General features: G+C 36.2%; 1 protein-coding gene across 1 annotated transcript in view; it reads left to right on the top strand.

The window, feature by feature from the left end:
* Nucleotides 1–16,767, top strand: part of LRP1B (LDL receptor related protein 1B) — a 715,984-nt gene that overhangs the window by 277,078 nt on the left and 422,139 nt on the right. The gene's annotated exons all lie outside the window — the stretch shown is intronic.

Here is a 16,767-nt window from a genome sequence, read left to right as displayed (position 1 = left end):
CCTTGAGCATGTTCAGTTGTGATTTTAAACTCACTTAAATCACAGAACCTACAGAAATGATACAATGAAACTTGCTTCCATTGCTCTAATACTAAACACCTACATTTACCAATAGACATTGTTTCATTGGAGAACTTTTTAAAAAAATCCCCTCTTACCCCTATGTGTCTTCCTCAATCTCGGGTTCTCTGCCAGAGGCCTGGGAGTTTGAGGGTTCTGCGCAGTATCTTAGCTGTTCCTAGCCCTGCACTCTTCTGGACAGAGAGCTCTGATGTTTTTCCTGGGATCTGCTGGAGCCACTCTCCCAGCTTAGGAGTCACAGTGGCAAGTGTTCCTACCACCACTGGGACCACTTTGGCCTTGACTTTCCACATCCTCTCTAGTTTCTCCTTCAGGGCCTGGTACTTCTCCAGCTCCTCATTGTCAGCTTTTGTTTATGGGAGACTAAGACTTAATGAATGAATAAACAGTATTAAACTAATCACTCCAATCTTTTAGAGCATATCAGTTAAAGGATTTAAAAAAATTTTTTTTTAAAAAAAACCTATTTACCTGATAGACAGATAGATATACAGGCATGCATATCCTAAAAAAAATTGTTTAGAAAGTTTTGAAAAGGGGAAATGTCATGTCATTATTTGATCACCCTGATAACTACCAGTTAAATATGTTAATAACCATTAGTTTATTACATTAAACATGAACAGGTGCTTAATGAAAGAGGTGTGGATTTTGAAGTGGCTATTTCATCTATGTTTATATTCTTTTGTAGATAGGTTTGTAGCAGCTGTATGCCATAAGACTGTATTTAATAAATAGGAAAATATTTACTGCAGAAACAGCTTGTCATCCATATGTGGACTTTTGTCACTCTTTACTAAACCTCTGATTGAATATTAAGATGAATCATCATAATGGGCTTAGTTGTGACAAGAACAGCTTGTGTGTAAACTATGCAAAGGAAGCTGTATAATATAATTTTCAAACAGAACAACAGATGTTAAACTTGACTTGATCTGACTGGAGTAATGTTCCTAAAGAAATTAGTAGAAGTTGTATTTAAGATGATTTGTTTAGTAATTCCCTTAACAAAGAACAAAAATTTTCAAATCATCCACCAGCTTTTTCAAGTTCTTTTGCTTATATGATGTATTTGGATTGTGTTTGCTGAATTCTAAATTATTCATCTGTCAAAGGATGTTGATGTGTTCCTTTTTTTTTTTTAAGTAAACCTGCCCTAGTAGAATTTAAGATAATATGCTGTCTTAAATAGTGTATAAGAAAATATGAAGCAGAATAATTTAAGAAAAGAATTACTGTGTGGAATATTTATCTTAATGTTTTTCCTAAGCTTCCAATATTTCAGTATGTACAAAAGATGCAGCCTTTTAAAATCAATCTGTTCAGGGAAGATTCAAAGAAAGTGTTGCTGTTTAGTTTTACATTTAACACTGTCTCAAATAATAGTGACACAGCGGAGGGCTGTTGAGAATTGAGTAGTCAGTGGTGGAGCACATGCTCTTAACACACTCACTGGTTTTGCCAGTCCTGGATCAGCAGCAAGCCTTGTGATCTCACAGTGTCATCCATAGCATTTGGGTCAACTGATTTCAGTTCAGCTGTAGTTCAGTAGCAAATACACTAAATCCAGTTTTCCAGTGGAATTTTGCAAGGCAAATTTCCCATTAGCAGGATCTCTTGCCTCATCTGTCTACTGGCTCCTCAGCAGTCCCAAGAGAGATTAAGCCATTCAGCTTAAGATGTTCCATATGGTAATTTTTATTGCGCTTTTAATAAATTGAGTAAAATAATGACATCTTTTACACACACACACACACACACAAACCACTGGAAATGAATGCCCAGATGTTTTAAACACTCAGTAAATAAATGGGGGGGTGAGGGGTTGGACAGAGGGAAAATGGGACACTGATTGGATATTGGCTATTTGGATCCTGTTATTGGCAAATGGAGATGTACTGTTTGTTTGATGTTCAGTATATGCTTTTGAAGCTGGTGATGTTGAGGATACCATGGGTTGGTTTGAAACTGATTCTGAAGGTTTGGGAACTGAAAACAGTGTTGTTGTTGAAGGCACCTTAGTTATCCGAAGGCATCTTCCTATGGTATTGTTATATCATGACAAATTTCAAATGTATGAAGGGCAAAGTATGATGGGATATGCTTTGCCTATATAATGGAAGCAGTACTGAATATATGAAAAAAGTGAATGTTACACAATATGATTCATAATCTGATTATTGTGGGGTCAATATAATGGAAATATTCTAATCAGGTAGAGCAAACAAGACTTTATTCTTAAACCTTTTGTTTTATTTTTGCCTTATATTGTTACTGCTTATTTTATTAGCCTGAAAATAAAGTGATTTCAAAATAAAAATGATAGTGGCAACAGCAATTGCATGATGTACAATGCAGCTAGCAACATGAACATTGCTTGGCAATAAAGGAATGGCAATTAATTTAGCATAGTAAATGATTGCATGTACTTATCATGGATTCACTATGACAAACTTCTCTCTTTCTCTCTCAGTCCAGCCCCAGTTTTGAATAAAGGGATGCAGGGCTTTTTCAATAAATAGATAAGTACATTATTATGTTTGGCCAAGATTCTAAAGATCACTTAAGATGTACTACATGCCAAGGGGGACTTTTCGTTGTGTTTCTTAAATGGTAGCCTACTCTAGCCAATGTCTGAAGCCATTTTTGAATTTCAGGAAACTTCCAGAAACAAATTTCTGATACAGCAGGATGAACCCTGTCCCTTAAAAAGTAAAAGTAAAACCCAGTAAGAAAGTATGCTATGAACACGTAGCAAATGCATTCGTGCAGAGATGTGCTGAACTGTGAAAAACAACTGAGTCCACCTTTGAGAAATCTGGAAATCTTCCAATGTATAAATATTTCTTTCTGTGCATGAAATGATGTTATCGAATTACAAGTCTGTAACATTTGAAGTGGTCGTGTTGCAATGAAGTTTTCTTTTTTGTTTTTTTACTCCATCTTTGAAGTGAAAATTTATTCTCAAGACTCTTTGGCATCAAGGCTTTTCACACTGCTTTTTACTGTTAGCCCTTTCCAGCAATGACTATCTCAATTCCCACATACAGTAGTAGGGAAAATTCTATGAAATAGATGGGAGGTCTGCTGTCAGCTGCTGGAAGGGATAAAGGGAAGGGAAGGGAAGGAAAAGGAAGGGAAGGGAAAATGGTTTATATAGATGGGGAAATACTAACAGTGATATTACAGGCATTACCAAATAGGTACCCCCTGTGCAAATTTGCTACCCAAACCATGTTTAACAGCTTCAGCTGAATTCTTGTCTCCTAAGTAGTTCAGGACAATGTTTGAGCAATATTGAAGAGAAAATGCAGATGCACAGAAATGAAATGCTTTCTGAAACAGTGTAAGTCTCCTTGGTTAAGCTCTCAGATTAATTATGGCATTTTGAAAGGCCGTCAGCTTCATTAAAAAAGAGAGGAAAAGCAAGTCCAGCAATTCATACATGTGTTTGATATTTTTATGGTAGATATCTGAAATATTTGATTTTTATTTTTTATTTTCTTTGGTCTTACAATTTATTGTCAGAGTGCTGTATTGTGTACAAATCAATTTTCTAGGATCTATATCTTTGAATTAATAAAACAATTTTTTTTACTCTATTTTGCACTGAGTTTATCATGAACAAACACTGTGTGTGTGTAATTATCTGTGTGTAGTGCATTGGTGTAACTGTTTTCAACCATTTCCATCAAGCAGAAGCTTGTTATATATTGTTTCATGGATCAGCTTCAGAGCTATTTTCTTATTTAATGATACATTAAAATAATTGAGATTTGTTATTTTCATGCTAAGGTAGTAGTTGAGAAAACAGATATTTGTAAGCTTTTCCTACCATATTATTAATTTCTGATGCAATATGGGGGCTCAAAAACAGATAAACCTCCCAATAAATAACCTTCCAATTTCTTTACTTCGGCATCAACCTTCATTAAGCTATAGCCAGCTGAAATATGCAGTGCAATCCTATTTGGGAGCAAGTTCTAGTAAGCTGAGCAAAGGATTTCACCCATAACCTGCTATGGCTCACAAATGCAATATATGAAATGATAAGGAATTACTCATATAGTATTTCTCCTCATCACAGAATATGTACAGTTAGCATTCTGCCTTTAAAGGGTAGCTCTTTCAAGTTAGAAGATGTGAGCTTTGACACCTTATTTTAGAAATATATATTGTTTTAGATTTATAGGACTAGTGAATCAAATCTATGGTAATGTTTGAATCAGAATAGTGTGTGCATTTGTTATTCTAAATATACACAGTAGGAATCAGAAATATAATGAATCACACATCAACTATTTATTTATTTATTATTCATTCATCCATTTGCATGATTTATTTGGCCACCCACCTCATAACAGTGACTCTGGCCAGTATACCAAGATTGAAACATAAACCACACCATTCAGCCCACGGCACCCAAGGATAAAACAGTGACCCCATTCATACAGAAGCATATCAAGAGCAGCAGAGTTCGCCTAACCTCCTGACCCAAACACCTGGGCAAACAGCCAGGTCTTCAGTGCTTTGTGAAAGGGTAACAGGACCAAAACCATCCGGATCTCTGGGGAGATGCTAGTCCATAGGCAAGCACTGCCACAGAGAAGGCGGTGAGAAAGTCCAACAAGATGATATTTGCCAATGGCAGGAAGAATAGTTTCCCTATATATCACATATCCCACAACAAGGCAAACTCAGATACTTAAGGGATGGTTTTTAAAAGGAAAATATTTGATGTAAATATAGTAACTAGAAGCAATTTTATTGTTTGTGAGTAATTTGATGTAATCACCAGTCAGGTACAGTGAGAGGGAATCTAGGACTTACTGTTTTTACTGTTAGTTTTCAATATGTATTTTCTTTTCTTTTCTTTTCTTTTCTTTTCTTTTTTCATAATGACAAACAGTGGTGATATCAATATCAATATTAACACTTGGAGTTTTCCAGTGATTTACAGTTTTCTCTCAAGATGATATACTGAGCTTAGATTTATAATTTCAATCAATTAATTAATCATTGAAGTAATGATGTAATAACATAATGATTTTTATGTTTTACAGCAATTGTACATTCTGTTCATTTACTTATGTTTTATTTTCCATCCATTATGTCTCTTCTCATTTTCTTTTTTTTTTTCTTTTGTGTAGTCATTTATTTTCTTCTTTAAATGTTTTAAAGTATTTTTTTTTTAATGACATTGTTTGACAAAAAGAACTGGAGCATGCTTCTCTGGTACATCTGGATATCTAGAATTTAAGTATCTAGAATTTAGATATTGAGTGTACAGTATATATTCATGAAGATATTTTCAATAAAGCCTAACTCTGCATTTGCATACTTTAAACTGACTCTGTAATTACTCTGATGGTGTGAATAGTATATCTTATGACCATTTTTCCAATAAGCAAGAATTTCTTTTTAAATTTAATTTTATACATATTCAAATATAAATATTGTTTATGGAAAATTGGTATGATAGGCATAACATTAGAGTGTCCCAGATCTTAGTTAGGTGGTATAAAATTAAAAATGTGAAACAGTTCTCACTTTCTAGAAGATGAACATATATAACGATTAGAGTTTCCATATTATTTTTAAGTGCACATTTATTTTCAGAAAATAAGCATCCTAGTCATCTGTGGATTTTTTTTCTTTTTTACATTTCTTTATATGGAAAGTAATGTGATGTTTCTTCAAAATAATGTGTATGTGTGCGGTGTGTAGTGTTTGTTTAGGATTATCCAAAAGAAGTAAAGCAAGACTAACTGAAAGGAAAAAAAATGGAAACAATTACTTTATCACTTGAATTACCTTGTTTCCAGTTAATTTGTAATGAAGAACAAGTTGTAATATATAAATTAAAGAAAATGAAATGACGTAGTATGAGATTTTTGTTCCAAAAATTTTGTTATAGATATATTGGAAAAGCAGTCCAGAAAATGAATGAACAGTAATGAAAAATCAAATACTCACCCTAATCTATTTTGTATAATAATATGTTGTCTTTTTCACTTCATCAGAATGAGATTTGTAATTGCTTTCTCCTTGGTTCTCTTAATGTGATAAACAATGTTAAAGGACCCTTCTTTTTCTAGACACAAAATATAAAACTAGAACTGCCACCACCAGTCCCTATATTCTTCCATCTTGCAAATTAGTATTATTCTCATGTTGATGAAAATATGTTACTTCTCATCAGACATTTAATTTTATCTGTGCTGTCACAAATTTGAAAAACAGTTTGTATAGGAAATGATTGTGAACAAATAATAGGTTTATGAATTAATATCCAATAAACCGTAAAAGAAGACCTAGAATAAGAGTAATTATTTATATCCACGTTTTATGGATTTTTGTTTTTCTTTGTTTTAGTCATCAAATAACTTGGATTGTATTGCCTCCAAGAAGTCCTTGTGAATGCAAGCCTATGTGCTATGTACAATTTGATAATTGTCTTGCCCTGAAATACCATAATCTTGGACGGCATATACAAACCCCCATTTCGGAGCGGAGGAACAACGCCTAAAAACTGTGCCCCCAAATTTCTAGGCAGACTCCACAACATATGCAGTCTGAGCCCTCTAGGAACCCAAGGCCTGAAAAACAACAGCCAAGTGTTGTACACCTTAACCTGGTTTATTTTATTTCCATTAATCTGCCAGGTATATTTCATTACATGCTTAAAGAAGACCATGACTTTGATCTTATAATAATTATAATAAGGTTTTCTTCAGAAAGCAATAAGGGGCAAAGGTCTAAAAGTTAAAAAGTGGATAAGTTTGAGTTCAACTTAGCTCACTAGCATATCCCAGTGCAACCAGCATCTTCCCAATGTTTAAAAGTCTCATTAGATCAGAAATAGGTCACTTGCTATCCTCCAGATACTTTGAATTTCCATCAATCCCAGGCAGAGATGATAAAAGCTGTAGTCTAAAACATCTGTAGAGTATCCATGCGTTACATATTTGACATTCATATGAATGTCCTAATACAAGTATCTATGGGAGATATAGTACCAACAGAACCTGGCACCCCAGTCTTTAATCAAGACTGATATGAAATTTATTTGTAGTTAACTTTGTACCTCAGCTGCTACTATGCATGTTTGCAAAAACATGAAGACTAATAGATTTTATAAGATCAAACTTGACTGTATTTAATTTAGTCATGAGCTCAAATTATTTTATATGATAATTGCATTCCAAACTGATACCAGGAGAAGAGAATATACATAGCTCAGGGTTGAATTGTATAGTTCTTGGGGTTCTCTGAGCTTGGTTGTTTTTTTGCAGACATTTCATTATCCGGCTAGGTAACATGTTCAGCCCAGTAGTAATGTATGGCTGTGAGAGCTGGACCATAAAGAAGGCTGAGCGCCAAAGAATTGATGCCTTTGAACTGTGGTGCTGGAGAAGACTCTTAAGAGTCCCCTGGACTGCTAGGAGGTCAAACCAGTCAATCTTAAAGGAAATCAACCCTGACTGCTCATTGGAAGGATTGATAATGAAGCTCAAGCTCAGATACTTTGGTCACCTAATGCGAAGAGAGAACTCTTTGGAAAAGACCCTGATGCTGGGAAAGATTGAAGGCAAAAGGAGAAGAGGACGGCAGAGGATGAGATGGTTAGATAGCATCACTGAAGCAATGAGCATGAAACTGAGCAAACTCAGGGAGGCAGTGAAGGACAGGAAGGCCTGGCGCAATATGGTTCATGGGGTCACGAAGAGTCGGACACGACTTAACGACTGAACAACAACAACAACAACAACATGTTCAGTGCTAGAGGGGAGTGGGAGTTGTTCTCTCTTTATATACCATAGCTTGCCCTGTCACTGTTGGTGGGGGCGCTTATTTATTTATTTATTAAAGTTAAATGCCACCCATCTCCCCCAGAGGGTGACTCTGGGCAGCTCACAATTAAAATCAAACAGTAAAAACAGTAAAAATATAAATATCCATATTAACTAAAGAATAATACTATATAAAAAGACTATATACATAAAAAGACTATAAAATTCAAGATGACGGGAGGCAGAATCAATTACCCCACGAGCCAAGTCCAACAATGCGAGCTCCCATCAGGCCTCCAGGCCATCTGGTATAGTCAAGATTTCACACTCTTCTGGAAGGCCATAAGAGTGGGGGTGCACCATACCTCAGGTGGTAAGTTGTTCTACACAGCAGGGGCCATGGCAGAAAAGGCCCTCTTCCTAAAACCTGCCAGCCGAAATTCCTTGACTGGTGGGGTCTGCAACTTGCCGCTTTTGCCAAACTGAGTAAGGCAGGCAGATATAATGGGGGCGAGACGGCTCCTCAGATAACCTGGTCCTGTGCCATGAAGGGCTTTAACGGTAATAACCAACACCTTGAATTGGACCGGGAAGCAAACTGGCAACCAATGCAGCTCGTGTATCAGAGGTGTTATACGTGCCCCCCTGGTGGCATTCAAGACTGTCTGCTCTGCTGCATTTTGTCCCAGCTATAGCTTCTGGATACTCTTCAAGGCTAGCCTCACATGGAGCACATTGCAGTAATCCAACTGGGAGGTGACCAGGGCATAAGTGACCACGTGGAGGGCCTCCTGATCCAGGAAGGGGTGTAACTGAACACAACATGAAGTTGCACAAAGGCCCTCCTAGCCACGACTGCCACCTGCTCTTTGAACAGGAGTTGTGAATCTAGGAGGACCCCCAGATTATGCACCGGGTCTGTCTGGGGTAGTGCAAGCCCATCAAGAACCAAGGATGATAAGCTCCTAGATCTTGAGGCTCCCCAGGCCCACAGCTACTCCATCTTACCAGGGTTCAGTTGAAGCCTGTTGTCCCCCATACAGGGCCCTGGTCTCCAGGCACCACGCAAGGGTAGCCACAGCATCACTTAGGTCACCTGGGATGGAGATATATAGTTGAGATATAGTGTTGTTTTTTCTTTGGTAGTTCCTAGATTAGGCTGTTGTTTGCTGCTTGATTTTTTGTCTGAGTTGGTAGTTCCTTGATTGGTTCCTTGATGTATATTGTGGATGACTCCTGTTTTTTTTCTTCTTGGGCTGCTGGGTCTTTTGGTTTACTTAAGATGTTTTGGAGGGCTTTACTGTAGTTGGCTTGTGTGCCAAAGTGATGCCATGTAGTTGCAGTACTCTGTTGGCTGTTTCTGAGATGTTTCTGATGTATGGCAGTGTTATCCTTTTGACAGATTGTGTTGGTTGTTTGTGCTGTAGTGTGTTGAATGGTCAGGCACTTTTTAATAAAGTTGCATGGGTATTCGTTTTGTTGGAGGGTGTTGTATAGATGGTCTTTTTCCTTTTTCTGCTGTTCTGGGTTGCTACAGTCTGTTTGTGCTTGTCTGAATAATGTTCTCACACACCTCCTCTTGTGGGAGGTTGGGTGGTTACTTTGGTAATGGAGCACTTGGTTAGTGTGGGTTGTTTTTCTATAGACTCTCGGGACTCATACCAAACTGAACCCTGAAGATCCTGATAATGAGAATGGTGATAATGATGATGATGATTTGAATGTAGTGTTATGAAAAGTAAAGCAACAAATAAATAAAACTTTCTACTTTCAGTGATAATATTGTATTTTTGTACTTCAGTAAGCTAGATTTATGAATCATTTGCTAACTGGATATATTTAAAATCTACCAGATTACCAATAAACCCACATTTGATTTGAAAATAGAAGAAGAAACAATTCTAATAGCATGGGAAATGAAGAACAGTTTGTTGTTATTTAGGGCTTGTGTTTGAAGTTCACAACAACCTTACTTAAGACTTTCCTTGATACCAATAGTTCCCTCAGCCGGGGTGTGTAATGAAGTGACAAAATAGCTTCCATATACTTCAGTGTAAGTTGATTCTCTGCGTTATCATTTTTAAAGGAAGCTGTGAATAATTATGTAGCTAACCAGTTATTTAGATTACCCCAACATATACCACATAAGATGACCCTTGAAGACAGCTCAGAATCTACCAAGTAATATGCCACAGCAAGGCTCCAGATCACCTTCATAGATTATGAAACACAGGTCCTAAAAAAAATGAACTGGATGCCAGTCAGATTTCCAGGTTCTAATACGGACATTTAAAACCGTTGTTAATTTGGGATCTTGATATTTTAAGGAATATCTTTCCCACTGTGAACTTGCTATCTTGATATCTGTGGGGAGCCCTCATCATCATCACTAGTCTTGGAAAGATATATTGTGTGAGGAGCAAGAAAGGGCTTTATTTTCTGTGGCCCATGGCTTTGGAACTCTCTTTCTAGGTAGGCCAGATCAGCAGCCTACTTATTTCCCTTTTGGTGCCGTATAATAAAGAGCATAAGTAAAAGCAAGTGAGTATCTTGTGTTAGCAAATCACTGTATCTTAGAGCAGCTGATTCCTAATATAATACTGAAAAAATATTTACTTAAAAGTGTAATTAAGCTTAATTAAATTTATACCAGTTGATGTAAACCTGCCACTTTTCATCAGAAATAAGGCCATCAACAAATCATCGTGTTTCACCCTCACATCTCTATGAGACGTGAAGAGTTCAAAATTCTTCCACTTTTCTGTTTGTTGTTATTTTCAGTTATGTTAAACAGTTTTGTAACAGCTTAGTAATAAAGTGAAGCTGCTGTGATCTTATTTCTAATATCACCAAAAGAGTATATAAAAAGTGTTGTGATTATCGTTTTTGCTTTCTCAGCAATTGTACAGAGCCATTTAAAATGTAGATACAGAAATGTAAGAAAGAAATCTGCTTAGAAATTACTCTAATAAGCCCTCAATTTTTTTGTTATACAAACATGAGAAGACATGCATAAGCGGCTGTGAAAGTCGAGGAAAATCAGAGAACTACAGTATAACATAATAAGAGTTCTCAATATTGAAATTAAAAGGTCCTAAAATAGCTATGTCATTTGTTGTTGATAAATGTAAGGCTTATTTGCTGAATTCAGAAAACTAACATGGCCAATTAATCTGAGCATCACCGTGTTTTTAACAGGAAAAACAGTACACTCATACTAAACATCCATTTATATATTCAAGGTGATTTTTGGCAGCACCATCCATTTCATTTATTTTATTACCCTTCTCCCCACCCCACCCCTATTGATTTTAATTTGTTCCATCTATCCATCTTTGACAGAATTTTGCTTGGTAAAGAAGGATGGATGGGTGGGTGGATGGATGGATAAATGAAGTTCAGGCCCTGGAAAATGTTGGAAAATTAGTGGATAACTTCCAGTTTAATTTGCACCCAGCACACACTTCCAGTCAATTCCCATAACAAGATCAAAGCAAGCACACATGCCACTCAATTCAGTTAACAAAAATTATAGCTTAATGTGTATTTAACATCAGCAAGCATCAAAAGCAATTAACTGGCAAACATGAGACAAAAGGCAGACCAAAGCAGAGAGGGAGAGACAGAAGTGAATAACAGGCAACAATTTACATTTTCTATATATTTATCTCTACCTATTAAAAGGCACAGAACTTTCAAAGCCACTAGAAACAAAACTAATTAGCATGGACAGCCCTAAAAGGAGCGGCCTTTGGTAATTCCAGCCCTGAACCTATTAAGTACATAATGCAGCAGAATAGAGATAGAAAATAGGATACAAGGTGATCCCTCCTCTATTCTGTAACATTAATGGAATAATTTGATGAACAGGGATGATGTACCCAAAAGAAAGATCAACTGGATCATAATGCAAGATATTTCTTATGTGAAGATTTTTTTTTATTTTTTTTTAATCAAACATAGGGAAGTCTTGGGAGAATCTGAATCTGGGAATTTCCTCTTTTAATACAGGATTTTTACAGTATAAGAGCCCTCAAATGGTGACAGCAATGTTACCAGAATCAAATTTTGGTCATATAATGTGACTGCCCCTTCCATCCAGTCTTTCAGAACCTATTTTAAAGGTACACAAAGAACTCCAGAAGAAGATGACGTCTGTCAGCTATTGGACAGAAAATATTTTCACATGCAGCATTACTAGCAAAGCAGTCAGGCAACATAAAACACCCCACTTCAGTGCTTCAGTTAGAGGTATCTTGCTTTTTGAAGTTGAAAAACGGCCTTCAATTGTGCAGGCTTCTTGAGGCAGCTCGGGTGCTGGCAGTTCATGCAGGCCTAGTAAATATTTACTATCATACTTTTCTTTAACCTGTTCATTGCTATCTCTATAATGCCAAAGCAGATTAATTTAAATAACATAAGCATTCCTTGTTTACTGAATGTTCACAAACAAATGGCGAACAAGAATATATTGGCTTTTCTGGAAGGAGTCTAAATAATTTTGAACATACTTAGAAAAATTGGCAGCAAACAACAGCATAAAAATATTGCATTTCCTCTGACGGAACATGATGTTAGCATTCCGAAACTGCCTAGGTTTAAGCGCTGTAAGATCAGTTTCCTAGCTCTCTAATCAGTGGATGCTGGTGAACATAGGAATTTTAGGTACTGATACTAGAAAATGTAGAAATATGATATAAGCACCATATAAATAAAACCTGACAGTCAGTTGTTTAATTTCCATACATTCTTAAATTTTCAGACAAATGTATATTTATTAAAATTTGAGCAACCATGAAAGTCATGCACACACACAGACACACACACACCGAGAGACTCGAGAAGCATAAAACAACGCCCACCCTTCAAATAATATAATGGAACAAGAAGAAAGTGTATAATTTTGCTCAATTATATGCTGCACCAGGAATTTGTACATTGTGATGCTAATTGTAAGATACATCTCAAGCTTTTAGTGTAAAGGAACTATGTAATTGCTATGAAGAAAAGGACATCTCACAACTGATGTGTCACATAGATCAACATTCAGTATTGATGTATACTTTTCTCTTTATGAATGTTTAAATAAGATTTGTGCTGGTTAATGACCATGATAAAGTTTTTCTTACTTTATATAAGATACAGTTATATAGATGCATGACCTATGTTGATCAGTATAGAGCAGCCACTTCTGTAAAGCCGTATCATGATTACTTCAGAAAAAAATAATTTATCAGACTGCCCTTGAACATCTTCTTAAGCAACATAAGAAGTACATGTGCTCTTTTTTCCCTGACTTAAATCTTAGAGAGTTTGTAAAACCATGTACCTTCATCACAGTTCATTGAGTCATGAACACTCCCATATGCATTTTCCCTATTCATTCAAATTTCATTGCTTTTATTTTCTTCCACAGTTACAAAGGATAGACAGTGGACATTTTTATCCAAACTGCATTCTTCTTTTCAAGCAATACGGTGTGTTCTATCATCTCTCTATGATTTGGTCATGAATCTGTACAATTTTACTTTATTATTCAGAGTTTGTGGTTTTCATTTATTCCACATTTTCCACATTGACAATAGCAATTCCACTTTTGTGTTGTGTTATTTTAAGAACATATATAGATACATTTCAAAATACTGTATATCTTTTTCAAGACAACAATAAGAATTATGGAATCCTAAAAAACACCACTAAGATCCAGCAAAATTTCCAAGCAAAATTTTGCTGGATCTTAGTGGTGGTTTTTAGGAGGCAAACAATTTTTTTTTTTTTTGTCTGACAAAATTCTTTGGGGAAGGGTTGAGGAGGCCTTGCCTCCAACCTCCATGCTCAGAGCTTCAGATGATAGTGGACAATTGGAGCAAGGAGTTGATCCTTATCTGTTGTTTTCACTTCCCAGAATCATATAGATTGGGACTGTATACCAAACCTGTGAAATAAATCAGGAGACTCACTCTTTCAGCATCTTGCATCACTGCAATACCTTTTGTTAGAGTTAACAAAGACATGGGATGTAGTGGGATGGGCTGCACTGGAGTAGGGAATTGGCAGATATGTGGCAGTAGCATCTTGTCTGACTGGAACCTGAAATGCAAGGACTGGGGTGAAAAAGAGGAGCTGGAAATTCCCTTTGCATGAGAAGACTTTTGCTTGTGCAATATGATTTGAATCCTCTGAATAAACAGCAGAGCAATGAATAGAAGCATTTGAGAGTAAATTAGCTGTAGTTCTTAAGCTTTAACTGTACATTAAAAAAAAAAAACAATTATGACCCTAGACTCTACTGCTCTATATTTCTGCACTTTCAAATAGATACAAGATAGACCTACGGTTCAAAATCCATTTTTGCAAAATGCTGATATAACTAATGTTGTTAAGAATTATTATTATTATGGTTGATCACATAGTCAGCCAGATGTTTAGACTGGATTTGGCATTTTTATCCACTTATCAAGCCCTTCCCAAGGACCTGGGATAGGCAGATGTTGTTGTTTGATGGTGTTAAAGGTATCATCACAGGTTATAAGCTGTTCCAAGTAAAGCTGCCTTTTGCAATTGACTGATGGTGATTTTGTCAGTGCTGATGGTCTTCAAGTGGTGCTCCAGGTGTTTTGCGATTGCACCCAAAGTGCCTATTACTATTGGTACTATCTTTGCTTTCTTTTGCCACAGTCGTTCTATTTCTATTTGCAGGTCTTTATATTTTGTGATTTTCTCCAGTTCTTTCTCTTTTATTCTGCTGTCTCCAGGTATCGCAATGTCCACTACCCAGACTTTTTTCTCTTTCTTATTGATAGTTGTTAAGTCTGAGGTATTGTGTGGCAGGTGCTTCTCTGTTTGAATTCTAAAGTCCCAGAGCACTTTAGCTTCTTCATTTTCCATTACTTCATCTGTTTTGTGGTCCCACCAGTTCTTGCTTGCAGGCAAATGGTATTTCTTGTAGATATTCCAATGCACCCTTGTGTCTACTTTGTTATGCCGTTGTTTGTAGTCAGTCTGTGTGATATTCTTGCAGCAGCTAACTAGGTGGTCCATTGTTTCTTCAGCTTCTTTGCAGAGGCAGCATTTGCTGTTTGTTGCTGTCATCTCAATTCTGGCTTTATATACATACATACATACATACATACATATGTATGTATGTATGTATGTGTGTGTATGTGTGTGTGTGTGTGTGTGTATATATATATATATATATATATATAATTATTATTTGCATAGTTAGCTTTTGGCTATTTATTAACATACTGATTTAGGATTCTATTATTTGTCTTGCAAAGTGTACTTCATCACAGAGGAGGGGTGCATAGGTAACACCCATACTGCTTATCTTTTGTGTGAGAGGCTGTATTTATCAAGCTGACTATACTTATTTGGAGCTCTTCTGTTTACTTGTGTAATTAACAGGTGTGCAATTTTGCTTCATCCAAAGTTATTCAATTCCAGTTTGGTTGTAAAAAGCCTTCTGTATGATGACCAAAGATGGGCAAACTTCTGACTGTGTTGCAAAATATCAGCAATGTGATTGCTGAAAATCATCAGCATAGTTTCACATTATTTTGTTTTGGGAAGTTCATAAAAATATAATATAAGCCCTAGACACTTTTAAAAAGGTGAAAGAGAGAAACCCTTTGCTCCAAAACAGGGAAAAAAACAACATAAAATCTTGCCCTCAAAGGACTGTTCTTAATATAAAAGAATGAGTTCAACAAAGAATACTGAAATCTGTAGATATACAAAGAGCACCACAGTATTGAACACATAAGAAATTAAGAGGAAGATTGAACATTAGATCATGTTACAAAGTCCCACTGCAGTAGATAACCTGTGTTCATTTTTGTACAATGTATGTAGGGAGTTTATGACTGATAAGACATAGGATGACCATCTTGTCATCTACTTGAATTTTCCAACTCATTCTATTCAGATTATTATTGTTATATACAGTTATATACAGTTATAAACTGGTATATACAGTTGGAAAACATAGAATTTATTGTTCAACTGCTTTCCAATGATCACCCTAGAGGTGTATATATAAGGATATACAGCTATGGTTTAATTAATTAATTAATTTATGCATGTATTTATTTATTTATTCAATTTATATGGCCACTCATTTCAACAAGTGACTCTGGGTGGCATAATCCTTATGTTTTCCCAATATTTCCTGATATGCTAGGGTGTGGGGAGAAAGAAGTATATGCTTCTGTGTGAATGGCCCACCAACTTCTGTTACTAGTTCCAACTCCCATCAGAACAGCTTGTCCATAGAAAATGGAATTTTGTACAAAGATACCTCAGTGATGCTTCAGAAAGTTTTCATGGAAATTTCAGATGTATTCTGCTCTTACAAGCTTGTCTTCACTGATAAAACATATACTTTTAAGCCTAGATTATTATGATTATTATTATTGGTTGCATAGTCAACCAGATGTTTAGACTGGATTTGGCATTTTTATCCGCCTATCGAGTCCTTCCCAAGGACCTTGGACAGGCAGATGTTGTTGTTTGATGATATTAAAAGTTGTAGGAGATAAGCTATTCCAAGTAAAGCTGCCTTTTGCAATTGACTGATGGTGATTTTGTCAATGCCAGTGGTGTTCAAGTGGTGCTCCAGAAGGTGTTGTTGTTATAAATTTATTATAGCCACACACTTCCATAGACTCTGGGCAGTTTACAAATACAAAACAAAAACAGAAACATGCAACCCCATAGGCAGTCCAGATTAAAACAAACCATAACAAATCAAATCAAACTAGGGGCCCCACAAACACATCAACCCTCGGCCTGAGACCAACGCTAGATCTTAGGTGCTTTTTGGACCCCTAGGAGAGAGGGTGCTGCCTGTATCTCTGGAGGGATGCTGTTCCAGAAGGTGGGGGCTGCA

This window comes from Python bivittatus, unplaced genomic scaffold, assembly GCF_059951505.1.
Source record: "Python bivittatus isolate LINGU-HERP-01145 unplaced genomic scaffold, Pbiv_v1 ctg000480_np1212, whole genome shotgun sequence".
Lineage (NCBI taxonomy): Eukaryota > Metazoa > Chordata > Lepidosauria > Squamata > Pythonidae > Python > Python bivittatus.
This window is presented reverse-complemented; position numbering and strand designations above follow the sequence as displayed.